Source organism: Amblyomma maculatum, chromosome 2, assembly GCF_055883805.1.
Source record: "Amblyomma maculatum isolate TAMU_Amacu chromosome 2, ASM5588380v1, whole genome shotgun sequence".
NCBI lineage: Eukaryota > Metazoa > Arthropoda > Arachnida > Ixodida > Ixodidae > Amblyomma > Amblyomma maculatum.
The window spans coordinates 61,915,160-61,926,273 of record NC_139345.1 but is presented as its reverse complement, the minus strand read 5'-3'; positions in this window follow the sequence as shown (position 1 = coordinate 61,926,273).

Sequence of the window (11,114 nt, the reverse complement as noted above, 5' to 3'; positions counted from 1 at the left end):
AAAGAAATGCAAGAAAGCAAACTGGTTATCTGAAGAGCCTTTGCAAATAGCTGAGGAAAGGAGGATGGCAAAATTTATGGGGGAAAGAGAAAGATACAAGGTTCTCAATGCGGATTTTCAGAAAATAGCAAGGAGAGATAAGAATGCCTTCCTGAACATACAGTGCCAAGTAGTTGAGGACAACAGCCAATTAAGAAACTCAAGAGGTCTGTATAAGACAATCAAAGATATCAAAGGAAGCTTCTGTGCTAAGCTGGGCGTGATAAAGGACAAACAAGGCAAGGACCTCACTGAAGCCTCAGAGATAAAGAAGAGGTGGCAGGAATACACAGAAGAACTGTACAAGAAGGACCCGAATGTGCAAACCCAACATCAGATGGTTGTGATTACTGATCTCGAGCCGGGCATCCTAAAGAGTGAAGTTGAATGGGCCTTAGCCAGCCTTGCTAAGAACTAAGCTAGCGGAATTGATGGCATTCCAGCTGAGTTGCTTCAAAACCTCAACCATGACGCTGTTAATATTCTGAATAAATTATGTCAGAAGATTTGGACAACCCTGCAGTGGCCACAGGATTGGAGGAGGTCAGTTTACATCCTCATTCCAAAGAAAGGCAGTGCCAAAGATTGTTCCAACTACCGCACGATCGCGCTTATTTCGCATGCTAGCAAGGTGACGTTGAAAATCCTCCAAGTTAGGCTGCAGCAGTATGTGGATCGGGAGCTTCCGGACGTGCAAGCTGGGTTTCGCAAGAGCAGAGGAACTAGAGACCCAATTGCCAACCTTCGCTGGATCATGGAAAAAGCAAGAGAGCTCCAGAAACCCATCTACTTCTGCTTTATTGATTATGCGAAATCGTTTGACTGCGTAGATCACAGCAGATTGTGGCAAGCTCTCCAAGAGATGGAAGTTCCAATTCACCTCATCTGTCTCCTCAGGAACCTGTATGAAGGGCAAGAGGCCACAGTCAGAACTGGGCATGGTCTTACTGATTGGTTTCCGATTGAGAAAGGAGTGAGGCAAGGCAGTATACTGTCGCCCTACCTATTTAACCTATATGCAGAGTGCATCATGAGGAAGGCCGGTCTGGACGAGTCTTCAGCTGGAGTGAAGATTGCTGGAAAACGTATCAACAGCCTTAGATATATGGATGATACCACTTTAATGGCAGAAAGTGAAGTGGAACTCAAGAGACTTCTGATGCGCGTACAAGAAGAGAGTGAGAAGTTTGGGCTTAAACTGAACATTAAAAAGACAAAGATCATGGCGTCTTGCCCTATCAAGTCCTCGTGCATCAAGGGATAAGAAGTGGAAGCGGTGACAGATTTTCTCTTCTTGGGCTCCAAGATCACCTCGGAAGGAGACTGCAGCCATGAAATTAGGAGACGCCTGCATCTGGGAAAGAGACCAATGGTTAGCCTTGACCGCCTAGTAAAGAGCAGAGACATTAGTCTGCCAACCAAGATCCGTATAACTCGTGCTATGGTCTTTCTAGTTGTCATGTATGGATGCCAGAGTTGGACTATGAAAAAGGCTGACCGCCGAAGAATTGACGCGTTTGAATTGTGGTGCTGGTGAAGGCTCTTGAGAGTTCCTTGTACTGCCAGAAGATCAAATCAGTCGATATTGTCGACCATAAACCCTGACTGCTCATTGGAGGGCCACATTCTAAAGTTAAAGCTCAGCTACTTTGGTCATCTGATGAGAAGAGAGGAGTCGCTGGAGAAAGATTTGATGTTGGGAAAGGTTGAGGGTCGCCGGAGAAGGGGTAGGCAGCGAGCGCGATGGTTAGATGGCATCCTCGAGGCACTGCAGATGAAGTTATGTGATGTTAGGAAAATAGTGAGAGACCAAGTGTCGGACACGACTGAACGACTGAACAGAATTAATGGATGCTTTTGTAGAGAACGGTGTGCACTGGACTCAAAATTTGACAGAACACCGGCAATTTTTAGTGCATTATCCTTATCATTGTTGTCTTCGAAAAATTGTAGTACAGTCTGAAGCAAATCGCGTACCATGACACCCGTGATGGTGGGCTTTGTGTTCGTCGAACTTTCGAGCACGAACTCCTCACTAGCCGATGAATCAACGTCCGATTCTCTACTCACCGCCACTTTCAAAATGGCGTCGTCATTGAGCAAATTAGCCGCTAAGTATAGGTGCTTGAGATTCTTCTGAAGCGAGGAAACAGCCGAGCGGGCGATACTAGTCCCTCACGGCTTGGATTGACTGAGATGGCTTTTGCCGCTTGCATTCACAGACTGCTTGCTTCGCGCCTACGTTCAGCTCTGTTCTTGTGCGTTTAACTCCCGCCATGACAAAAGCCAGGCTCAAGTTGGGGGTTACAGGCTCCTGATGCTTTGCACTTTATCGCCTAGTTAACCTTTCTGCCTTTACGTTCTTCTGATACTCTCTTTTTTTTTTTTTTTTTTTCCTTTTACTGTTTCCGTAAGGAAGTGAAGGAGTCAAGTTGGCAAGCTGCTATGCTGAAGGCTATCGAACATCCCATCTTCTTGGCACCGTTTCTATGCGTTTCTATCAAACAAACACTGCATGGTGAAGTACAGTCTAGAACGACGACTAGCCAACTACGAAGAGCTCAGACCTTGTCAAGACTGCATCGTTGACTCAAAGGGAAGCCGACCTGTGGGCCTGAGGCGCAAATTGTGTCAGTTCGGCAGCGCAACAGGGACGAAAACCAGGAGCATGAGAGGGAAGCGCGTCCAGGACGGGACGCCCGGTAACGGTTGCGTGCTTGTACGTCACCTTTCTTTTGTCGCTGTACTTTGTGTGTGTCTTAACTCTCACTGAAAAGCGTTAACGGCTTCTTGGAATACATACTGTGCTTTGGGAAAGAAAACTGCAGGTCCCGCCGCCACTGTAGGCCTTTTTCTTTCTTCCTGTCATTTATTTCTTACGCTTTTACCGGCCTCTCTGTTCACGTTCAGCAGAATTTATTGCAACCACATGTCGCTGTTTTCCCGACTGCGGCGGCACTGCCGCTGCACCCAGAAATCTCCTGGTTCCCCCCCCCCCCCCCCCCCCTTTCGGGGTCTTTCTTACGCCGACCCTCGGTTTGCCATGTACGTTCCTCTTCGCTCTTGCGCTCCCCCCCCCCCCCCCCCCCCCCTCTAAAACGGCGACACGCCCTCTGTGGTTCTTTTCAACCCCACAGGACTCGTTCAGGCATCCGGCCGTATCGGCTGTCGCGTAGGTTCGCGGGCGGCGTATACCCTTCTTTAACTTGCGTTCGGACTCCTCTGCTTTTTTTCAAGCACTGTCCATATTACCGAGACAAAAATACATGGGCCCAAGTGGGCCGTGTGCATTCTTCCCCTGTCCATTGTCCAGACAGCGAGTTTCCATATTAACGAGGCATAAATACACTGAAACCGTTTCGTCCCCAGAAACACTGTCTATAATTCGGGTCGTCCATATTAACGGGGCACGACTGTAGATGTTTATCGAAAGAAATGTCATAGACCAAGTTCTGTCAGAAATTGAAAGACTACACGTGTTTGCGTTCTCAGCATGCCCTTCAAGGGTCTGTGTCCTTTCCTTCTATTCAAAGGACAGTGTTTCACGTCCAACGAACACAATGGTGATCAGATCATAAAAAAGACCGTTTGGTAAGAACATAGCAGGCTGAACGTGAGTTGTTAATGAAAGATGATATTAACCAGGACGTTGTTTGCACACTAGAGACAACACCATTAACCTCTCAAGCACGAACTTCTCAGTAGCTTATTAACGAAGCAGAATACGAAATTATCTTGGTGTGCTACCGTCAAGACTTAGCATCTCAGAGCAGAATAATACAAGTATAATAATAAAGCAGAACAGATCTAAGTAATGGGCAAAAATAATTGGCGACAATGTTTCACAACAGAAAGAGTAGACACAGGCTCGGAGCGACGGCCGCGAATAATAAAAGGTTTCTAAAAAAGTTTCAACGTAGCTGCCTTCCTTTAAAATGGAATTTTTTCACACATAAAAAAGCAATAAATGGCGGGCACTATTGAATGCCTCGCAACGTCTACCTGATGAAATGAGAGCAAGAGCCGAATTATAAAAAGCCAGGGGAACAAAGGGTTACTTTTAGTTAGTTTGCATGGAGCGCTTTTTTGTGAGGACTATAGGGAATATTGATATTTGCATCGTTCACAGAAACTGTATCTACAATAACGAAAAAAAAAAAGCGAACAACTGAGCGCGCGGCCCGGCGCACATTCAGCGCTATGTCGCTCTTCAGCTTGTTTGACAGTGCTTGTTCAACATTGATACACCTTGCCCTACACTAGGCAAATAGGTGTTTTTAATCAGAGGTGCCATGCGGCGCTGCCTTGTTCTTGCTAGCGTGATATCAAGATCCTTGTACCAAGGCGATATCGCACCGCGTGCTTGATCAGAACGTTTTATATGACGAGCGCATGATAAAAATTCAGACCCTAGTGGCGCTATTTTTACTGTGCTAAAGGCTGCAGTGGTATAGCTTAATTCTGAAACCGTTAATATACACACATGCTGAGGCCCATTTCGATTAGCTCTGTTTGTCTTTATTGTTTTGAAGCGAAGGCTTCCCTACGCCAGATAGTTTGAGCCGTCGGGTATGAGCAGTTTTCACATTGAGGTAGGTTTAGAGGTCAAACTTCTGTTTTAAGCCTTGTGGTTGCCATGTGACTTTAGGGCATAGTCACCTAGGCCACCAATTGGCCCGTGACTACTGTCAAAGTCAAGATCAAGGTCGCGTGAGGTGACGTCAGTGTGACGCGGAAGTAGAGGGCGCTAGAGAGGTGATACTGTCAAGTTCAAGGTCACGTGAGGTGACGTCAGTGTGACGTGCAAGTAAAGGGCACTAGAGGGGCGATACGTGTCTAAATAGGAGCCCCAGGGCTCCTGCCTGGGTTACAACACTACGCGAGATGGAGGAGGCTGAACACTGTGCTACAGTAATGCGCCGGAATGCGAAGAAGGCACGTCGGAATGAGGCCATGAAAGGGCGGCGTGCCCAAGAGACCGAACGGGCTTTACGTTTAGAGAATTGCACGATGTATTTAATCCAAGCTTAGCAATGAGCGTAGCCACGTACGTACATGATGCTTTCGCTTCCTTCCAGTGTTAACTAAAGGTAAACCATCAACACATCAACAATTTTTTATCGACAAGCTTGCGTAGACCGGACACGCACTTACGTATGGGTTCTTTCAGTAATACAAACCACTCATTACACTGTTTCTCAAGGACTATAATTGTTATCTTGCGCTAGCGAGGAGCGATAGCTCGGAACTCGCGTGAGAGATTCCATCCAGAACTTAAATGGCCTGCTTGTTCGGGAAAGGATTGCAGCGCTATACGGCGCCGACTATCGAAAAAGCCGATTCACGTTGCGGCTGCCAAAGGCATATCGGAGTTTCACATGAATTAACGCACCAAAGCTACAATGAATTGAGGTGCGGAAGCCACGCGCTTTGCTGATAGCGTTTGTTTTCATTGCGACAGTACAAAACTTGATTAGGCTGTAGGCGTGTATAGGGACCGACAAACTCCACCACTTTGATTCATAAGAATGAAGGCGTAATATATCGCTATCGATTCCAAGGGTTGATTAGAGTCCCCGTATCACTAATAACGTCGTCTGTAGCCAGAAATATGTGCGCTGGCCAGATCACAGAGTGAAAAAGCGGCTCTTGCTCACTTCTCCCAAAAGCAGGGATAGCCCAACTCCCTGCTAACTATTGCTTAACATATGTTATGTTGAGGCAGAAAAGGAAAGAAAAATAAAGAGCCTCGGCCCGTGCCACTTAAACTATTGCTTAACAGCACGAAGACTCGAAATTGAGGAGAGACGGTTGTCGACTTCTTAAGAAGTATCTATCAGCAGCGCGAACACAATCAGGAAGAAAGGCAGATAGGACAAAGTGCTGAACTTTGAACTATATCTCGAAGAAACTGAGACCCTCATTTTATATGCACAACATGTAAACGCCCACCAGTTTGAATAATCAAGATAACGTGATCGTCAGTGCGCCCAAACGAACTGGGAATCACAGTTGTTCAAAGGATCAAATTATGAGAAGGTGAATATTATTGCTAAAACGACACTAGACAATGAATTCCATCACGTAAAATGACATATGTAAAAAGAATAAAAAAGGCAGGGTTGAGGGCGCACTAGTGACGAATGAAAAAAGACGAAAAAATAGGGAGTGTGCTATTATGCTAGGACGTAGTAATGGGAAGGCGAGAGACGTTAAAAGAGATTTCTTGTTCAACGGGCTCTTTACTTTCTTCTCAAGGTGATTCTTGCGACGTAGTATAAGTGCCGCGGCATCCTCCTGTCTGGCAATAATTCTCGGATTTTGCATTTGGCGTAAAATACTGCCTCCTAAACTTCTGCTAAATCTGTTCGGCGGCGTCCGCCTACCTCTCGGCCAAGCTATCCGACTGTGCAAAATCTTACGTTCGGAATAGGAGCATTGGGTGAGCCCCTCTAGAGAACATCTACTGGTAATGGTGTTCACATCGTTGCCAACGCCAGGAGCAGCAAGGAAATGGCGCGAAGTTTTGAGTTCCTCAGGCAGCAGGTCCTCCCGGGCCTGCGTGCTCTCGTGCCTCTAAAGAAGAAAAGGATTGGAAACCCCGTACACCTCGTACGAGACGCCAGGAGAATCCCAGAGGAAGTCCAATGTTTCCTTAGTCACGGAGCCAAGTTTGTCTTGGAGGTTGGAGGACACCACCGGAAACGCTAACTATGGGCAGGCAAGCATCTAGCCTCGCCCCGCGTCGGAAGCGGACCATTGTGCAGCGGGCGGAGTGGACGTGGTCACTCGCTGTAGCGCCGAAAGCCCTATAGGTTCCCCACTAAGAAAACTGCTTCATATTTAATGAAGAAAATATTGCCACTGTCAACCGCATGCAAGGAGGGAGTGTTTGCTGCCCTAACGAAATGCGCTTTTATGTCCAAGGCCCCGGAATCAGCTCAAATAAATTTTTAAAAATGTAGAACGTTCGAATCAATACTAAGAAATAATGCGAAGTTAGGCCAACGGATGATTTTATATAACCTTGAATTTAGATTACAAGGAAAAAAGACTGGCTTAATATAAATGCTTTACAGCGAAAACGCATACGAGTAGATACCCTTTGCGTGTGATTGTCTGAAAATATGACCTGGCAGAAAGAAGTCGTCAAGTTTATCGAAAGCAACCTCAACTGGCTTTCAGTTAATAACCCTTCTTCTTGTAAAAAACACCGAATACATTGTCAAGTTCTTGCATGAGAACAGAACACAAATATTCAATATCTCCCCCATTCATGTAAGAACTGTTCTATTCTATTTTCAGGATGCTTTCATAGAATGTGTTCGTGGCGCCATCGATAGGTATGACTTGGTGGCCTCCCAAAATGAGTGTGGCATATATGCAGATGGCTTGATTGAGTTACTATGCGCTTATCTAAATTCGACATTAAAGACGTGGAACGGTTCGACCTTGAAGAGCAAGGACTATGTATCGATTTATGCATCGCCCCATTTTGAGCGACAGATGGCCTTGCACGATATATCTTTGAAGGAGCAGTTCGAGCCTTCGAGTGTCCTCAAAATTTTTCGGTGCGTTGCCGACTTCTTGGTTATCTTAGATTGCGACACTGAAGCATTTCAAACAGAAGCAGCTCAAGTTCTGAACGCTTTCACAAATTTTATAACCTCTTGAAGTCACCGATGATTTTACAGCACAAAATGCTATGAGGTTTCTGGAGTTAAATATTTTTTTTGGACAGAGCCACGTGTGCTGGTTATTTGAGACAAGAGCCAAAAGCCCATCCTGTCGCACGATTCAGCCCACTCTAAACTGGTAAAAAGGAGCATCTTGAAGTCAACTTTTAAAAGCGCACTCACCAAATCGTGTAAACACAAGTTGCAGGACAACATTTCGAATCAGGTGTTGAGACTGACGCAACCAGGTTACCCGAAAGCAATCTCTCGCTTCGTCTGTAGCAGAAAAAGTCCTGAAAGGTATGAAGCAAGAAAATGAAGTCCGAGATGAAACGCGACAGAGAAAAAAAAAAGGTGGTCGTTCTACCGTACCGGCACACGATATCGCATAATCGCAAGGATGTTGGTAAAACAGCAAGCATAGATGAAGTCTTTTCAGCCTCACTACGCCTGTCAAGCCTGTGCAACCAAGTTAACAAAAAGAAACAGGAAGAGAAAAGTGGCTGTACATTTAGTCACCGACACACTATTGCGCCTTGTGAGGAGGGCGTTGTTAATTCTATTCCTTTAGCTTGTGGTAGGGAATACATAGGCCAAGCAGGAAGATGTTTAAACGAAAGGTTAATGGAAGACAAGAACGACATATCTGGGCATAATTGAGAAAATTTCCCGCAAATTGCCGTGGTGTTACGGAAGAAAAAAAATACATTTTCTGAATTTAGAAAACAATTATGTTAGAGAAACATGAAAGCCAACTGACGCTCAAAATTGTTGAAGTCGCCTAAATCTCAGGGCTTAGGGAAGGTCGCGTATCAGCACTGCTTTCATTTCACTGTCTGTAAACGAAATCGGTCGCTTCTCAGTTTTTATCTCACTTCACCTGGATTTTAGAGACACTCTTTAAATTTTGTCTTTTTTATTCTTGCCCTTGTTAGTGGTTGGAGCTCATCCTCCCTGCTGGTAATATTTTTATCCTCTTTCACCTTCCTTTTACTATGTTCTAACATAATCTTGTCCTGAGCATTATTTTAAAATCTATTTTAATTTGTCATGGTGTGTACTCAACCTTGTTTTTTCATTCTTGTTCTACCTGTCATTTGTGATTTACGTCATGTAATTCATTTTCTGGTTCGGTTTTAGCCATGATGTTCATCTTGTTAACTTTTGATGTCCTGGCCAACGTGTGATTCCCAGTTCGCTCACACGCCCTGACGGTCACGTTACCTTAATTATTCCTCCTGGTGGGCGTTTACCTGGTGTGCATATATAAGCGATAATTTCAGTTTCTTCAAAATAAAGTTTAAAATTTCACCTCTTTGTCTTATATGCTTTTCTTCCTGATTGCGTTCGCTCTGCTGATAAAATTAAGTATGGTTCTAAAAAAAGTTCAGCCAAGGCAGTGATGCTTTCATGATGAGAGTGCTTGTTGGAGACTACTGTGTGTAATTGGACGCGTGCTGAGAAAAATTTTGATAAGACAGAGCCCCAATCTGCCGCCTTTAATTATTGCTTAATTAATTGCTGTGGCGGGGAACTGCCTTCAGGTCAACGTGTAGCTGCAAAAAGCTCCCACATGAAAAGGGAAGGAGGGATAGCCCCGAAAGCGATACTTATAACCAACGAAAAAAGAGCGGAATGCATTACGAATGTGCTCGATTATCCAGTGTATTGCACGCAGCTGAGGGAAAAGAGGCCGTTAGCTCCCGCCCGCAATCCCCATGACCTCAGCGCGGTTGCGATGAAGCACCTGAAGAGACGAGTCGGAAAACGAAGAGGAGAGAAACGGGAAAGGACGGAAGGAGCACAAAAACTGAGAGGAAAACGGTCGAGGAGAGAGTCAGGATCACCGGAGCCAGGTGCTGAAAGTGCCGCCAGGGCGCGGTAGGGGCGTATCGTACGTAGCGCGCGCGTTCTTTTGCTGCGCGAAGTTCCAGCGCGCTCTTCGCCGTGGCCGCACATTCACTGTCGGCATCGTTCCAAGTGGGCAATGCTGTTCGGATTACGGTGCTCGGCTCGGTGAGTGCGCGACATCCCTCTCTCGTATCATGTTCATGTGGGTTGGATATTTATTTCTGTCAAGTCAATCCGTCACAGGTAACAAGACTGTCAGTGTTTTTCACTCCTTTCGATATACTTTTTGTGTGACCAAGCAGGCGGATACGCTGAAAAAAAGAAATCTTTTTTTTTTTTTTTGCCGCAGTCATAGGGGAGTTAATTCATAATAGCCAAGCTACTATAAGTGACTGTTTCAACATCGTGTCATTGGACGTGAAGATTTTCGAATGGTAATATTATTTGGCCAACAATATAAACCAGCTGAAAGTAATTCAGAAATATTACAAAGTGATTGGCTTGCTAATGCGGCAGGCACTACAAATGGTTTAGCACGACGCCAAAAATTTTGAGTCATGATTTTTGAGTTTTGGGTCATGACCACCTAGTATTTAAAGTATTTGTTTCACAAGATTGACAGCAAATAAGTTTTCTATTCCAAATGAGTTTTCGGGCCTGATTTCATGGTAGAATAAACAGTCTGCGAGTTTCTTTCTTTGCTTTTTTTGAAGTCAGGTCAACAGAATTAGGAGAATGGTACTTAGGCGTCAGAATAATTAAATATATTTTATCGTAATATGCGCTGCAGACGCATTTTCCTTTAACGAGTGAAGTGTTATAGGAAAACAAAATCACTGCTTTATGATTCGAACCTTTCAAATAGTAACCAGAGTGAACATTTAGTAACCTCCTCACCATTGAGCATGCAAAATTTCGCTTTTTAAATGAAACAGTATTGTTAGTAGAGTGCGCACTCCATATGAGAAAAACCATGTCTGCGTTAGGAGAACACGCCAGTTTTAACTAAGGACGTTAAGAGATAGGAAGCGTGCAGAGAAGGTCAAAGTAATAACTTGAGTTAATGACATTCTAGTGGAGATAAAAAAAAAGAAATAGGCATGGGCAACACATGTAATGCGAAGATATGATAATCGATGATTGCTAAAGGTAACATATTGGATTCCAAGGGGAGAAAAACATAGCAGGGGTTGGTAAAAAGTTAGCTGGGTGGATGAGTTTAGGAAGTTAGCAGGGATCAAGTGGATGCAGCTAGCACATGAAAGGATTATTTGGAGTAATATTAAAGAAGTATTCGACCTTCCGGGGGTATAACCTGGCTGAGGATCATGATGTTGATGATGATATAATATTTGTGTGACAATACGCTACTGTTTGAGACACAGGTTTCAATAAATGACCGTGAAACAAGTATTCACATATGTACCTTTTTTATAGGAGCTATATAACAAATTGCTAGTGCGAGAATACATTTTAGTGCACGGGTTTTAAGAGGCAGAGCATGATGCACACCGCAAGCGCGATTACCTGATGTAGTATTGAAGGCTA